General features: G+C 43.5%; 1 long non-coding RNA gene across 3 annotated transcripts in view; it reads right to left on the bottom strand.

The window, feature by feature from the left end:
* Window positions 1–984: 984 nt before the first annotated feature.
* The window catches only part of LOC121012795 (uncharacterized), a 21,725-nt gene continuing 5,718 nt past the window's right edge, over window positions 985–16,991 (bottom strand). For 2 of the 3 annotated variants that reach the window (XR_005782304.1, XR_005782305.1), the window contains exon 3: window positions 6,487–7,399. This is a non-coding gene — a long non-coding RNA (uncharacterized LOC121012795). Of the gene's footprint in view, window positions 1,951–6,486; window positions 7,400–16,991 lie in introns of those variants that run through there. The other variant, XR_005782306.1, reaches the window with a different exon arrangement.

Below are 16,991 nucleotides of genomic sequence, written 5' to 3' on the forward strand. Positions count from 1 at the left end.
GTGTGTGTATAAAACCACATTTCATTTATTCCTTTATTCATAGTTGGATGCTTGGGTTGCTTCTGTCTTTTGGCCATGGTGAATAGTGCTGCTATGAACATGGATGTGTGAATATCTGTTTGAGACCCTGTTCTCCTTTCCATTGAATATATTCCAGAAGTGGGATTGATGGACCATTTGGTAGATGTTTTCAATGTTTTGAGGAACCACCTTATGGTTCTTGTTATATTTTTATCACCTAAGTATCTACAACAAGAATATATTTATGTGTATTTTATGTAATTAAAGGTAAAGCAAAAAAATTAGTTTAGGCAAGCTTAGTTCAAAGGACTTCAAGCACCAGGTGCCTGGGTGCCCGGGGTGCCTGGGTGGCTGTCTGTTAAGCGTCCGACTTCGCTCAGGTCATGATCTCACAGATCTTGAATTTGAGCCCTGCATCGGGGTCCGTTGCTGACAGCTCAGAGCTGGAGCCTGGTTCCGATTCTGTGTCTCCCTCTGTCTCTACCCCTCCCTGCTTGTGCTTTGTGTCTCACTCGCTCAAAAATATACATTAAATGGGGCGCCTGGGTGGCTCAGTTGGTTAAGCGGCTGACTTCGGGTCAGGTCATGATCTCGCGGTCCGTGAGTTCGAGCCCCGCATCGGGCTCTGTGCTGACAGCTCAGAGCCTGGAGCCTGTTTCAGATTCTGTGTCTCCCTCTCTCTGACCCTCCCCCATTCATGCTCTGTCTCTCTCTGTTTCAAAAATAAATAAACGTTAAAAAAATAAAAATAAACATTAAAAAAAAAAAAAGGACATCATGCACCAAGTAAATAGTGGTTTTGATGACGGCTAGGCATGGGTGGACTTGGCAGTCCCCAGCCTACCAAAAGGCCTGTGAATGAAAGATGTTGAAAACTATGAATCTAGCATTTAATTAGCATTACGGATTGTTTTATTGTTCATAAATATCCACTAGCTTGCCTTGGGGAGGCTTATGCTGGCATGGCCATCTGGCTTGGTCTGGCCAATGAAACATGAGCAAAAGTGCAGAGAGCCAATGCATGGTATTCCATGTCCTGTTTGCCCTCTGCTGTGATAACTAGCAATGTCCCAAGAAGAGGTTGCAATGGCAGTTGGGATCCCAAAGGGAGGACGTATGCAGGAGAGCGACAGCCAACCTTTGATGCACATGAAGCATGAGTGACAGATAAATCTTGGGGGTTGAAAATGACTAGATTTATTCTTGAGGCCACAGGACAGTGTGGCCCGTCTGTCTCATGCAAGATGTTTATGTAAACCCCTTCATCTCCGTGAGCGCTGTGGACTCCGAGTGGGAGTCTGTAAACTTGAGGCCTCTTCTCCGGCAGCCTTTGGTCCTCTTCTGAAGATACGCGGGCACTGCTGCAGTGCCGTGGAAAATGCCAACACCAAGTACCCACGTTGTATTTCAGGGAAGCGGCCATGCAGCCCAGGATGCGGGACCTCACAGATCATGCAGAGCCCTGTTCGCCCGCAAGAGATGGAAGGTATAGCCCTGATCACTGCCTGGAGCCCAGATATAATTAGGACTAGGTTTAGATGCAGTGCGAATAAACCAAAAGAGGGTGCACCCACTCCATTCCATCGAAAACCCTATTATGTTGAAGTAGAGGAGTAACACGTCCGTCTCATGAGTTATCTTGCCAAGTGCAGCTTTGAGAGACTTTACCAAAGCGTGAGCCATGAATCTGCTGGTCATGGGGATCCATCAACCCATTGCCTTTGGAGCGATGGCAAGTGTAGGATATTGTAACTGCGTGCTGAGTACCGTGTCTCAACTGGGAAAGGACAGTCCGCTTCCTTCTGATGGGATCACACTTCCCTGCTTTGCTGGCAGGGTTGTGCCTCGCTGGCACTAGTCCAACTCAAGTTGAAGGTGACACCGGGTCCTGAGCTTAACTTCGTTCTGTGGAGATAGCTAAAAAATGTCCTTTAGATCGGTTAGTTGCCTCAAGTGTCTTTTTTAACAAAAAAAGTTCTGACAGATGGTTATGTAAGACAAGTATTTTAGACAAGCCATGGCAGAAGAAAACTGAATCATTACAAGAATTAATCATTACTGGCCAAAAAAGAGCCTGATGTTAACTCCATGAAAGTAGCTATTAAATCAAGGGCATTGGATTCTTCCAGCTAATTTTCTCATTCTCTGGCCTATCCCCAGTTGGCTTGAAATGCTAACACAATCACTGAGAAATTGATGGCAAATCCAAACATAGTACAAATCCACAGAACGTCAGGGTTTCTGACATTCTTTGAAACAGTCTTTTTAAGCACGTGTCAATCCTCAAACCTCAGTAAAAGTATCCTAAGAATTTTACTGTCTCTAAGAAGACACATGATGTCAAAGATGAGGCCTACTCAAACGAATGTTTTCTCTTGACCTTCCTGTATGCAATGTTGCAAGTTTCCCAAGGTGCAGCATTAATTAGCTTTTTCTTAATTAGTATCCTTCAGTCTTATAAGTCAAGAGCATGCGGGCTGAAGCATGGTACACTGGGGGCTAGGAATTCAGAATTCTACCTCTGACTTCACCACTGACTAACAGGATCTTGGGCAAGTCAGAGCATCTCTGGCCTCGCTTTTTGTCTATAAAATGAGGGTAAAATAATTATGGCTCATTCATATTATCTGATTTGTTAGGACAAATGTCATGACCACATCAGCATAAAATGTGGATGAGACCGACACTAAGAAGGTACACTTAATCAGAATCAAGATCAGGATCAGATACACTTCATCAGGAAGGTGAAGGGAGAGGGTGATCACAGCAGGACCTCACTGCCGTCTCTGGAAGGGCTTCCCCAGCGTGCAGGGGGGCAGGGGCAGAGACTGGGGGCAGGACCACCCTTCGTAACGGCTATTTGACATTGTAGTATATTTGGCTCTATTTAAGTTAACTTTTACTAAGTTATAATACATAACACATTATGGTGTAAATGCTTATATATGCTCTATATTATGATCCCAAGAAAGGAAGAGAGAGAGAAACTTGATGTTTCAGTTACTCTCAATTGATTTTTTTTTTTTTTGTCTTTTTAATTTTCCAAGTTAGAGGAACTCTGGATGGTGTTAAGGAAAGAGATTCAAATCAGATGGAGCTAATTCTGGTATTTTGATCAGTGAACCATTTCCATTCCCTATTCTGGCTCCATGACGGATGCATGAGGCAGACCCAGTGAGCACCTCTCTTTAATTATGGGAACCTAAGAGGGATCATTCTGGTAGGGGTATGCCATCCCTTCACATCTAGACCTTTTCAAATTGACATGAAAGCCGATGCTGCTAATTGGCAGAGCACTAGGTATTTTCAGAGACAATGTATGTGTCACGTCCTGGGTACAATTATAATATCGAGGGGGACTCCAAGCCTTATCACCAGGCACTAACACACAGGTAAATCAATATAGTTAGCATTATTTAAATTGTATTTCTTTCAGGAAAACAAATAACAACAATAACTGGAAATAATAACGTGCCCCTCCCCCAAAAGCAGGGGGTTAGAATGATCAAAAACAGAATCTTTGCCGTTAGGAAAAGTTCAGTTCGTGGTTCCTATTTATAGGCAATCTTTGCAAGCATTCTTTCGTCTATTTATGTAAAATCAACTTGGGCTTCATCGGATCTGCTGAAAGAACAAGATGAAAAACACCTGTAACCACCAGCAAGTGATCCAGAGGGGACAGATTCTTTAATTGCGTCATTAATTTCCAAAGGCATATCCATCACACTTGAGCTTGCAGAATGGAAAATAAATGTATTGGAGAAAACCCAATTTCAAGTGCTAATAAAAAGAGGACACAAAAGGTTTCATTCACCAGCAATCTCTATTTCCTCTGATTTACAGTTTTCAGAAAGCAACAGTGTCGTTCGGCTGCAGGGTCACAGAGCCGCCTTCCGGTAGAATGCTGATCTGATGGCCTGCCCCGACGTACACGCAAAATGAGTGGCTGACAGCCAATTCTTCATTACCAGGGGGCACAGCGGACACAGGGTCGTGGAGAACATGTTCACAGGGAGCCGGCCGGTCATTGTACAAGGGGCTGCTGCCCCCAGAGTTTGTTGCTGACTTTGATTCAGGCATCCTCTCAACGAATACCTTCTTGCCAAAGGAAGAGAGCATTATGCAGATAACACAAAACGGTTTAAAAAAAAAAAAAAAGCCCAAGGCTTTCCTCAAATCCCTTCTCTCTGTTTCCTGAGAGGCATTTTCTGGAATTCCCATCTGGAAAACTTAGGGCAACTCCAACATCAGTTACTGTGTTGGTCACAGAATGATGAGTAGTTCTCGATTCTCTTGGAATTGTTGAGTAGAAATGACAAGGGAGGGGCGGGTGGGGGGGCACTGTATTGTATCAGCAATGTTTGATTTCGTAGGTGAGGAGGACATGAGTGTCCTTGTATTATTCTTTATCCCCTTTTTTTTTTTAACATATCCCAACTATCACATAGTATATATTTTTTAAGTTTATTTAATTTGAAACTTTTTTATTTTTTATTAACCATTTATTCATTTTTGAAGGAGAGAGAGAGACAGAGCGCGAGCCAGAGAGGGGAAAAGAGAATAGGAGACACAGAGTCCGAAGCAGGCTCCAGGCTCCGAGCTGTCAGCACAGTGCCCGACGCGGGGCTCGAACTCACAAACCGCGAGATCACAACCTGAGCCGAAGTCGGATTCTTAACCGACTGAGCCAACCCAGGTGCACCTGCCTAGTATGTTATTTTTAAGAAAAGTGCACTCACACACGAGGACTTGGGGAACTAATTCGATCCTCTTACGTAATCTATGTCTGTGTACCCTTTGATTGTTCCAGCAAGAGTTATTTCATGCAATTAAAATTTTCTCCACTCATCAAACATTTCTTGCTATTTTAAAAATTGTAAAGACATACACAGAAACAAATAGCAAAGACAAAGCGGTGGTTCCTCTTGGGCCCCTGTTCTAGCTTCACTCCCCTCTCCAAAGATACCCGCCCTCTCTGGTTCAGTGTATATCCTTCCAGACCATACTCTATATCTATATATACATGTATTTACACATATATGAATATAACATAATGTAAATATACTGTCAGTTTTCACCTATGCATCTTTCTTGGGCATTGATCATTTAAGGTCAGCAAGAAGAAAGAACTCTTGGCCTGGGTTACAAGGCCAAGGAATGACTGAAAGGAAAACTTGAATAAGAGAAGGACAGCTATGATCTTAGTGGTTAAACTTGCCCTAGACTGTGTGCCCAGACACTTGTCCGGGACACTCAAAGTGAGGGAACAGAGGAGCAACGGTCCCAAGCTGGGGTCATTAGAACCTTTTCAGTCAGTTGTGCCTGGAGAACCAGGATGTCCCTTGGCTCACGGGCTGGTGGCTGAGAGGTGGACCCTGAATGACCTAGCACACATAGGTCAAAGCTGAGCAAAGAAGCCAGTTTTATGACCGAAGCTGCCTCCAGAGATGCTATGCTTGTGAATAGTTTATAATTGAGATGAAGTAGCTTCTCGTAAGAGTCAAGAGTGGGGTGAGTCACTGTTGAGGGAAAGCGTGGGTCACAGAGGAAGAACAAGGCCATGGTCCTATCGTCCAGCCTAAAGAGGGGTCTCCTTTCATCTCATGGGTAGTACTGGGAGATATAAGTCAACTAAGTGATAAATCTAAGTCAAATAAATAAGTATATAATCTTGGGGCCTCTGCCATTTTGTTGCTACTTTGGGGGAAAACCTCTTTTCCCTTTTTTTAAAAAAAAATTTTTTAATGTTTATTTTTGAGAGAGAGACAGAGTATGAGCAGGGGAGGGGCAGAGACAGAGACAGAGAGGGAGACACAGAATCCGAAGCAGGCTCCAGGCTCCGAGCTGTCAGCACAGTGCCCGACACGGGGCTCGAACTCACAAACCGCGAGATCACGACCTGAGCCGAAGTCGGACGCTTAACCGACTGAGCCACCCAGGTGCCCCCAAACTCTTTTCCCTTTGACTCCACGGGCATGGGACTCTTCTGACATAAAGTGAGACTTGCCCCCCGTGACAGGAGACCTGTAAACACATACCGTGTGCACATGGTGAGCACAGAGCCAGGTGCCCTGTCTGTTGGGACTTCCAGGTTCTTTGTGCATGTGTGTGTTTCCTCACTCTTCCTCACACCTTTCTCTTCCTCCTTTCGGGATGTAAAACAGAATCCCTTGGCGTATTTTATTTTCTCGTACAACCTTTTTTTTTTTTTTTTTTTTTTTTTTAGCTGGGTATAATAATCTGCATACCATAACATTCACCCCTTTTAAGGTGCACAATTCTGTGACCTTAGCAGAGACTTTTTCACTGGAGCCTGTTTTTCTTCCAGGTGCTTGCAGGTTGTTCTCTGTAGAGGCTCTTTTGAGAAGCAACGTTCTTCCTATATTTGTTTCCCCCTGCCAAAAAAAAAAAAAAAAAAAAAAAAAGAGCTGCAAGAAAATAGGAAGTCTGCTCTCCCTTACAGCTGCCTCTGTCCAGGCTAACATAGCCTCCTGCCTGTGGTTGATTGGCACTCAGGCTGGCTTCCCCTACGCTGAGAGCACACTTCACTTAGGTTCTTGGCGTCAGATGGAGGGAGACAGAGAATTCAAGCAGACTCTATTGATTTTTGCTATCTCCTTGGTCCCCCCTTCCTCCCTCTTTCCCTAGAGGGGCAGTTAGGAAGTAGCTAACGATCCTTGAAGCCAAACTGAGCTCCTGAATTCATTGCATTCTTAAAATAGGGGGAAAGAAATAAAAAAAAATGGAGCCTCAAAAATATCACGTAGAAGCAAATTATGTTACTGTCTGATTGCGAGGCAGCCCAGCAAATCCATAGCTTCAGGGATGACATTTGCCGAGACAGGATACTCCTTGATGTTAGGAAAATAATGGGCTGGCTTGTACAAGTGAGTATCTTTCTCCTTGAAACTAATTAGACAGTTCAGGGAACCTTGTCAGGGAAGGAATAGGTGATATTTGTCTGGTTGCCCACGCAAATTAATAATCCAGTGGTCAGAAATAACCATGGGTGCTCATAATTGTGTGAGAATGCAATAGCAATTCTGAATTCACAAAACATTAAGACTTAAGGAGTAGTCACTAGCTTTCCAAAACAATTTGGCTTTTTTGTCCTGCTTGAAACTTTGTTGCATTGGATATGGCTGACGGCAACATAGGTCAGAGAACACAGAAATTTCCATGCTAAAAATTCTCAGCGTCATCACGTGAATAGCCCAGACTGTAGAGTAAGAGAGCGTCTCACCAAACCGAGGGCCGTGGGGACTACATGATTACCCAAGATCATGTGCCAGCGCAGAGTCGATTTTTACATTTTAAATTGACGTTGCCGGACGCTTCCCTCTATAAAAGCTCATGAAAATTATAGCCTCCGGAGTTCCTGTGAAGTTGAGAGGTTGAGAAAGATACTAAATTAGCTTTCCTGGTCTTTGCTGCTTGTCTACCCATGCAGCATTGAAAAACCACCAGACAGCAAACTTTTCCTCCCACACCCTCATGAACTAGGCAGGGGTGTGAATCGGCATACCCGGGGGAGCTTATTAAAAATACAGAGGCCTGGGTCCCCTGCCTTGAGCTCATTCAGTAGATCTTGGGTGGGATAGAGGCCTCTGAAATTTTAACAAGCTCCCTCGACGATTCTGAAGCGCATCAATATTTGAGAACCTCTAATACGGTGAAAACGGTTTGAGCTTTGAAACCCAGCAGACATGAGTTCAGACTAAGAGGCCACCATTCTGTGACCTTGAGCAGGCTAACGCCGTCTGCGCGTTTACCTCGCTTGCGGGGCCGTAGGGAGGATTAAGTTAATGGCACGTGCTGAGTGTTGATCCCAATGCTGGCCACCCAGCGCATGATTAATACATGTTACTCCTTGTATTAGTCAGCCCTGGAAGCCATAGCAAAACAGCACAGACTGGGGGGCTTAAACAAGAGGCATTCATTTTCTCCCAGTTCTTGGAAGTCCCAGATCAAGCTGTTGGTAGGCCCGGTTCTCCGGAGGCCACTCTCCTTGGCTCACAGATGGCGCCGTCTTGCTGTGTCCTCACATGGCTTCTCGTCTGCACCAGCGTCCTGGTGTCTCTTCCTCTTCATGTAAGGACGTCAGCTCTGTTGGGTTAGGGCCCCACCCTTGCAACCTCCTTTAACCTTAACTACCTCTTTAAAGGCCCCATCTCTAAAAACAGTCACATGGGGGGTGAAGGCGTCACGTATGCATTTTGGGGGGACGCAGTCTGATTCATAACACTTCCCTTCACCCAATCCTTTTTCCCTACACTCCTTCCCTTTCCTGTCACCGTCAGCCATGGCTTGTGTTTGAACTATCTGTAACTCAAAGGAATAAGTTTACAATACTCATTTGATAAAAGCACTGGTTGAAGGTGAGAGTGAGGACAGGGTGTGGGTATTTTGCTGAAGGCAGCAGCTTCCTAGCCGTCCAGTCCCCAGAACCCTGGTCCAAGAATGTAACAGAGACTCTACTCTTAGCAAAAGGATCCGGAAAAACTCTCACCACTCAACATTACATGAAGAAAATAAAAAAAAGTGACCTAGACGGAGAAGGTACAGAATACCCCTGTGTCCAGATTCTGAGTTCTGTTTCTGAAGGGTGCTTTCTTCTTCCCCACTATGACAGATCACAGCAGAGAAGAAGAAAAGTCCTTTCACATTTCCTAAGTGGAAAGCTCAACTGTGTGATCTATTATTTCCTGACAGAGTGGTTACTTAGCACCTATTTTTAGAGTCCATAATATTCCATTTCAGACATGTGAGGCTTCATTCTAAGCAGGCGGCTTCCCCCTCCCCTACTGCCCAGATGTCTCCTTCGTGGTCACCTACAAAGCTCCGTAGAGGCCAGCAGCCTCATAATAGAATCTGTGATGTGAATTCTATTCATTCTGATGTTACAGGGTGCACCTCGCTGCCTCAGAACCCATCCCTGATGTAACTGGCAACGCACTGAAATGAGTCAGTCTATGAATCACTCAAGATGAAGTTAGAAATCTCCCGCTGCCACATTGTTCTCTTATGCATATTACAACGAATTAAATGTTCTGGCCTAGACTATGAATTTTATCTCTTTTCCGATTATGTTCCTTGGCTGTATATTTTTTTCCGTGAAACTGAAGCAGGCTTCTAAAAATACATGCATTTATTAAATATCTTCCTCAGCTTGATTTAAAATGCGCCACTACGATTACTCTGAATTGTAAATGACAAACTGAATGAAGAAGGCTGGGAATGGTTATGTACTTATAAAATGCAATGAATATTTTTTTCTTTGGTAACTTAGGTGGAATTAAGCCTCCAGTTAGGGGCACTTCTGATGCGTTGTCGACAGGCCCTGGCCACTCCAGTGACCCGAATCAGTCAAAATGGCCCATGCTCTTTGCCCATCTCCCTCCTCTTTGCCCCATTTCTGGGAATGGGAGCTGTACGGTTTAATTCTAAAATGTCAGATCCCAAAGAGATCTTAGCATCTCTGAATTCAATCCCCTCTGTTTTCCTCGGCTTTTAATTAAAGCAAAGTCAAACATAATTTTCCGGCACTGTCCCACTGAGACAAAGGTGTAATTAATTTCCTGCTCCTGGGCTCAGCCATGTGATTTCCTCTGGCCAGTGGGATGTTAACAGATATGACACAACAACCTTGAAAAGTGCTTATGCAGTTGGACCCGCTGTCTTCTACTTCTGCTCTTGCCATGAGAATAATATGTCTGGACCAGCCCTCTGGGTCCAGGAGGAGGAAAAGACGTGTGATCTGAATTGCCTCAGCTAATCTTCCTCAGCCAAGCCTAGAGCAGAGCTCCTCAACCGCTCTGCAGGTAATTGAGTGAGCCCAGCCAAGATCAGCAGAACCACCTAGCCAAGCCCAGCCTAGATCAGCCAAACCTCGGCCAACTCACAGATAGGTGAATTATAAAGATAAATGACCGTCATTTGGAAGTCATTGAGTTTGGGGATGATGCATGACACAGTATTTTGGAAGCAATAGCTGATAAGTTTGGCCACTTGTTTGGTGTTGTTTTCTATTATCTCTCCATGGTCAAAGTTCTTTTTTTTTTTTTTCAACGTTTATTTATTTTTGGGACAGAGAGAGACAGAGCATGAACGGGCGAGGGGCAGAGAGAGAGGGAGACACAGAATCGGAAACAGGCTCCAGGCTCTGAGCCATCAGCCCAGAGCCTGACGCGGGGCTCGAACTCCCGGACCGCGAGATTATGACCTGAGCTGAAGTCGGACGCTTAACCGACTGCGCCACCCAGGCGCCCCTCAAAGTTCTTTTTAATCTTTGTAACTATAAGTAATCTGCAGAATGATACTTCAAGACCATGTGAACATCCAGTGACTTAACTGACTGAGCTCCGTGGCACCCTCTTTTGTCTTAAAGCATTTCTTTGTCTTTAGCAGCGTAAGGCATTCTCTCTTGCTGGATCGCATTGACTAGTATTTTGTTAAAGATTTTTGCATTGGGGCATCTGAGTGGCTCAGTCTGTTAAGCGGCCAGCTCTTGCTTTCTGCTCAGGTCATGATCTCAAGGCTCGCGGGTTTGAGCCCTGCATTGGGCTCTGTGCTGACAGTGCAGAGCCTGCTTGGAACCCTCTCTCTTTCCTTCTCTCTGTCCCTTCCCTGCTCACACACTCTGGCTCTCTCTCTCTTTCAAATAAATAAACTTAAAAAAAAGATTTTTGCATCAGTGTTCATGAGGGATATTGGTCTGCAGTTTCCTTGCAATATTCTTGTCATGTTTTGGTATCAGAATAGTGTCCTTACAATATGAATTGAGAAGTGATCCCTCCTCCTCCATCTTTATGAAGGAACTTGAGTAGAATTGGTATTATTTCTTCCTTAAATATTTGGTGGAAGTCATCAGGGAAGTTATCCGGGACCAAATGGTGGTTGTAGGAAGGATGTGAACTATAAATTTAATTTATTTAATAAACATAGGGCTAATCAATGAGCTATTTCTCCTTAAGTGAGTTTTGAGAGTTTATGTCTTTCAAGGAGTTTGTCCATTTCATGTAAGTCATGAAATGAATTGGGATAGCATTGTTCCTAATTTTGTTATTATTCTTTTAGTATCTGCAAGATATAGAGTGATATCACCTCTTTCATTCCTAATATCAATACCTTCTTTTTTTTTTCTTAGTATGTCTAGGAGGTTATCAACTTTACCGATATTTTCAGGGAATCTGTTTTTTATTTCACTGATTTTCCCTGGAATTTTTCTGTTTTCGATTACGTTAATCTCTTTTTTGTTATTTCCTTTCTTCTGCTTGGATTGGGTTTAATTTGATCTTTATTTCTTAATTTCTTAAGGTGGAAGCTTATACTGTCAATTTAAGGCTTCTCTAGGGATGCCTGGGTGGCTCAGTCAGTTAAGTGTCCAACTCTTTCTTTCAGCTCAGGTCACGATCGCATGGTTTGTGGGTTTGAGCCCCACGTTGGGCTCTGCGCTGACAGCACGGAGACTGCTTGGGATTGTCTCTCTCCCTCTCTCTCTGCCCCTCCCCCACTCTCTCTCTCTCTCAAAATAAATAAACATTAAAAAGAAAACTTTTTAAAAAATTTTTTTAACATTTTTAACTTATTTTTGAGAGACAGAGAGACACAGAGCATGAGCAGGGAGGGGCAGAGAGAGAGGGGAAGACACAAAATGTGAAGCAGGCTCCAGGCCCAGAACTGTCAGCACAGAGCCCAATGCAGGGTTCAAACCCACGAATGTTGAGATTACGACCTGAGCCAAAGTCGGATGCTTAACCGACTGAGCCACCCAGGCACCCTGTGATTATTTTTTTAATGTTACATTGATGCAGTTTTGGTTTCCTCTTTAACCCCAGAAATATGTACAGTGTATGTGTGTGTGTGTGTGTGTGTGTGTGTGTGTGCGTGTGTGTGTATTATTTAAGAGAAGTAGAGATTTTTTGTGGTACTGATTTCTAGTTTTATCTTGATTAGATTGTGTTATTTGTACCTGTTTTTTGTACACTTATTAAGGCCTTTCTTGTGTTTAAAATTTGAAAAAGATTCAAAATAAATGTTTTTTTTTTAAAAAATCAAGACTTTTTTAGAACAGTTTTAGGTTCACAGCAAAATTGAGGGGAAGGTACAGAGATTTCCCATATACCCTCTGTCTCCTCACATACATAGCATTTACAAAGATTTAATATCTGTTTTATGGTATAGAGTTGGCATTTTACAAATGGTATAGAGTAAGTCATTTTACAAATACGGTGTTCACGTCTTTTATACCCAAAATATTTTTTTATCTGCCTAACCTTTAAAGGACTAAGTAAGAGGGTTATTAACATTTTCTCAATATTATTGCTTTTCTGAAATTTTATACATGTAATAGTTTTGGGTTTCTGCATTTTTGTGTCAGTAATCGGGCGCATAATTATTTATGCTGGCAATTTTCTTTGTCTTTTGTATTCTCCTTCAAGAAAAGGTCACTCGCCGTGTCCTTTTAATACTTCCCCTTAGAAGCCTCCATTTGATATTAATAACTCAGTTCCTACTCTGATTTTGCTTGTATTTGCACAACTTATTTATTCCTTGTTTTCCTTTTTACCTTTCCTGGTCACTTGGTCTAGTACTGTTCCTTTGGGGCAGCATATGGTTGAATTTTGGTTTTTGCAGGTTGTGACTTCTTGTGTTTCCTGGGACTTTAGCACCCATGTCACTATCCCTGCTCTGCCTGAAGTCTTATCTGTTCTCTTCCACATCTTCTTCACTAGTGCTCCCAAGAATACTCTCTCTCTGCCCACTTGAAACTACACTACTTTCACCTGCACGTGGCCCCACTGCCACCTGCTAATTCAAAATTGCGTCCCCAGAGCCGGCAACCGTGCCCAGAACCCTGGAGGCTCTTCGATAAATGTTTAGTGAGTGATGATAAGTATAGCATTAGTTAGGGTCAGGTTCATTGGTAATAAAACCCAAATATCAGTGCCTTAAAAATGAGTATCTCTCCCTTATGTAAAATTCTTAAGCCTTTAGGCATTTAATGCAGAGCTGGTAAGAAGGTTTTGTTCCACAGAATTTCCCAGTTCCTTCTAAATCACTGTTCTGCCATTTCTAGAGTGTGTTCCTTATCCTCGTAGTCCAAGAGAGTCCACATTTCAGACCCCAAGATGGAAGAAAGAACAAAGAAGAACCAGCCGGAGGAGTGTTCCAGGAGTCTGTTCCGAAAGGTTCCTGGAATCTTCCGTGCACACAAATCCTTCTGCTTGCATGGCACTAGCCGGAATTTAGTCACACGGCCATTCTTCCTGCAAGAGAAGCTGAGATGTGCTCATCTGGGTAGCTGCGTGTCCAACTAAAATTGTATTCTATGGAAGAACACTGAAGACCTGAGAAGGAATAGGCTACTTGCGGAAATCTCAAGAAGATGGGAGCTGGGCCGTAGCGTGAACGAAGTAGCGTGGTAGATGGGCTACGAGAAAAGGAGGGCCTAAAACGTGAAGTCTTAGACAGCCAAGACCGTGGATACAATCCTATAGACTCTTTATTAGCGAGGGTCCTGAGAGGAAACAGACAGCACTCTTGAAAGGGTGACGTGAGTTCAACGAAGGGACTCTATGAGAGGTGGGCAGGGCCAAAGAAGACTAACGTGGGCTGGCGAAGCACCCCAGGGCCAGCAACTGCAGGAAGCTACCATCACTTCTAGCACTGCTGAGGCAAGTGGAGAAACAGGTACTGGAACCCTGCAGCTGTAGTCGTAGGAAAGGGGTCTCAGACAAGAGCTGTGCTTTCGGTAGAGGGACATCGCCACCACAACACGAAGCCCGAAAGTGGAACTGGCGATATAATTTGCCAGGCCCGGTGCAACATGAAACAAAAGGGCCACTTGTTCAGACACTGCTGAGAACTCCAAGATGATGCCAGCAGGGCATTGAAGCAAGCCTGGTGCCCTTCCGAGCACAGGGCCCTGTGCATCTGTACAGGTCAAACATCTGTGAAGCTGGATTTGCCCGGCGGAGAAACAGCCAAGGACGAGTGCCCCCCAGACTTCTCTCTCTTCCAGCCCTCTGACCTTTTCCAGTGCCTCTCACTGTCCATACCCAAATGGAAGTCGAAGCAAAAGTGTTGGGGTGAGGCAGTCCGTGGCGGTCGGCCCTGGGGGAGAAAATGGATAGCGTGAATCCGGAAACAAGCAGAGAATATCCAGCTCAGCTCTGGAGGGCCATTAGAGATTTTTCAGCAGAGTGACGTGTCCAATTAGTTTTTAGGAACAACTTTTTGGCAGCAGTGTGGAGGATGGATTGGAGAGCCTGGAGGCAGAAAGACCAATTAGAAGGCTATTATGTAAGTTCCAGAGTTGCCTTCTCTTTTTTTCTTTTAAATATCAAACTCCCAGGAAGGAACAGATTTTATATTTATAACGCCGGCCAAATAACACACACAAACACATGTATACGTGTGCATATATCTATATGAAACCCAGAGTCCACAAAACACAAAGCCTTAGTGAAACAATGCTTCACTTTACTAGAAGCAAAGTACTCTGATTTCATTAAAAAATGCTGGTTTCATATTACAATAATCCTTTCACAGTGTATGAAAATCAAACCATCATATTGTACGCCTTTAACTTTTATGTGATATATGTCAATTATTTTTCAATAAAGGTGGAAAAAATATTGCTTCCAAGCCACCATGTTGATTAAGAGCCACAGCTTTTAGCTTGAAAAACCTAGGTCTGAGAGTACAAAAGTAAAATAATAGCCCGCAAAGGTGTTCGTATCCTAATTCCCCAGACCCTGGGAATATGCGAGCTTACATAGCAAGAGGGATTTAGCAGAATTTATTTCATTGAGGACTTTGAGATGGGAGGCTATCCTGGATTATCCAGGTGGGTCCAGGGTAATTACAAGGTCCTTATAAAGGAACAAGGAAGGAGAAAGTGTTGTTGAAGGAAGCAGCATCAGGGTGGTACAGCTGCCCATTGCTGGTTTTGAAGATCCTTGGCCATGAGCCAAGGAGTGTATTCCTCTAGAAGGTAGGAAAGATAAGGAGTAGGATTTTCCCCCCAAGGCTTCAAAGAATGACGCCTTGATTTTCCACAGTGACATCCGTAGGTCTCTCACCGCTGTGTGGTGTCTTAAGCTATAGAGTTTGTGGCGATTCATTACAGCGACGATGAGAAACTAGTACCCAGGGGCAGATGGTGAGAGTCGGAATGAGGCAGTGTCAGGGGGATGGATGGAGAGGAGAGGGCTGGATATTCTAGTAGGACCTTTAAATGTGGAGTCCAGGTTCTCTCTTAGGGTGGAGGGCCACAGGACAAATCACAGTTTTTCTTCCTCTAGCGTTTTACATTTGCAGGAAGATTCAAATGAGTGTCAAAGACTTAGCCGGGCAAAAAAAATCTGTTTTAAAACTCTGTTTTCGTGGTGTGAGTGTAGGGATTCAGGGCAGCTCAAGACATTGTGCTGTCAACCTGTGAGCTGATCTGGAAGGTGGAAAGAGCCACCTGGATGGTGTCTTTTTAACTGACTAGCTTCGCTCTCACAGATGACTCTTAGATGTATGTAGAACTCACAAAGCCAAGCAAATAATGTTGATTTTTCTAGAAATCGAAAGAAGAAAGTGCTACAGTATGGAAGACACAGTGGGGCTTGAAGGTGAATGATTTGTAAATGGGCAGATCACCACATGAGTTTGTGCAAGGTGCTTGTATCAATAGTTGGACGCAGGGCAGGAAAGTCAGCAACAGGATCTGGTAATGATCAGCTTATATAAACAATCGATTTGCATTTATAAGTTACTTGTGAACACACAAAGCGTCTGAAAAAAATCTAACAAAAACTAGAAAGCATACTTTAAAATAAGTCATTTACAGTAGCAATAGAAAACATAAAATAAGGTGTCTAAAAATCTAAATATGAGCAATACTTTTACATATAAATGATAAAACATTATAGAAAGACATAACAAGCTCTAATACATGAAAAGCTATTCCATGTTTGTGGATGGCAGGACGGTCTTAAAGATGCAAGATCTCCCAAATTATTCTAGAAGCACGGTGCAAGAAAAGTCATACTTCAGTTGACTACGCGCACGTGTCCATGCACACGTGTGGGGAATTTAACATGATAACCCTAAAGTGCAGGCGTAAGAATTTGTTCAAGAATCTCTGGGGCTGTTGGCAGTTTCGCCCTCCCAGATGTCATTCCTTGTTGTTAGGCTGTGTCCAATAGGAGCGTGCGGTACAGGAGCAAGAAAAGACACACAGGCTACTGGGACAGAGCAGCAACAGATCGTGTACCCACGCAACCACGGCCAATGACAGAAGGACACCACAACTCAGAGGGAAGGGATGGACTCTTCGATAAACGGCCATGAGACAAATGATTATAGGAGAAAACATAAACACTGGACTCGGATAGAGAAAGCAAAACTTAAAACTTTTAAAAGGAAGATAGAGTAGAAGCATCTTTTCACATCGAGGAAGGAAATAAAGTCGAAGGCACACACATACACACAGCAAAAAGGAAAACACAGATTCATTCGATTACGCTAAAATTTAAAACCTTTGAGGACAACCGAAGACACCGTAAGCAACGTGAAAATGTAAACGGAGCCTGGGAGGAAAATGGTGTATACAGGTAACTAGTAAAGGAGCAGAATCCAGGACATGTTAATAATGCTACACATCAGTAGGAGTCAGCCAACCCAGTAGGTAAGCAGGCAATGGACAGTAATTGGCAATTCACAAAAGAGAAAACCTGAACCACCAGTGAATATGCAATGGCATGTTCCACTTCACTCGTCAGTGAGGGAATGAAAACAAAAATGAGATTCCCACTCTCGCCAAAGTGGCAACAGTTTTAAAATGTGGCCCTATCAGGTGTTGGAGAGGATGTAGAGAAAAAAAAAGCACCTTCATACTTTCCTGGTAAGAGAATAAACTGGTACAAGTAATTTCTTTCTTTCTTTCTTTCTTTCTTTCTTTCTTTCTTTCTTTCTTT

This window comes from Herpailurus yagouaroundi, unplaced genomic scaffold (assembly GCF_014898765.1).
Source record: "Herpailurus yagouaroundi ecotype Mexico unplaced genomic scaffold, PumYag 197, whole genome shotgun sequence".
In the NCBI taxonomy this organism is placed as follows: domain Eukaryota; kingdom Metazoa; phylum Chordata; class Mammalia; order Carnivora; family Felidae; genus Herpailurus; species Herpailurus yagouaroundi.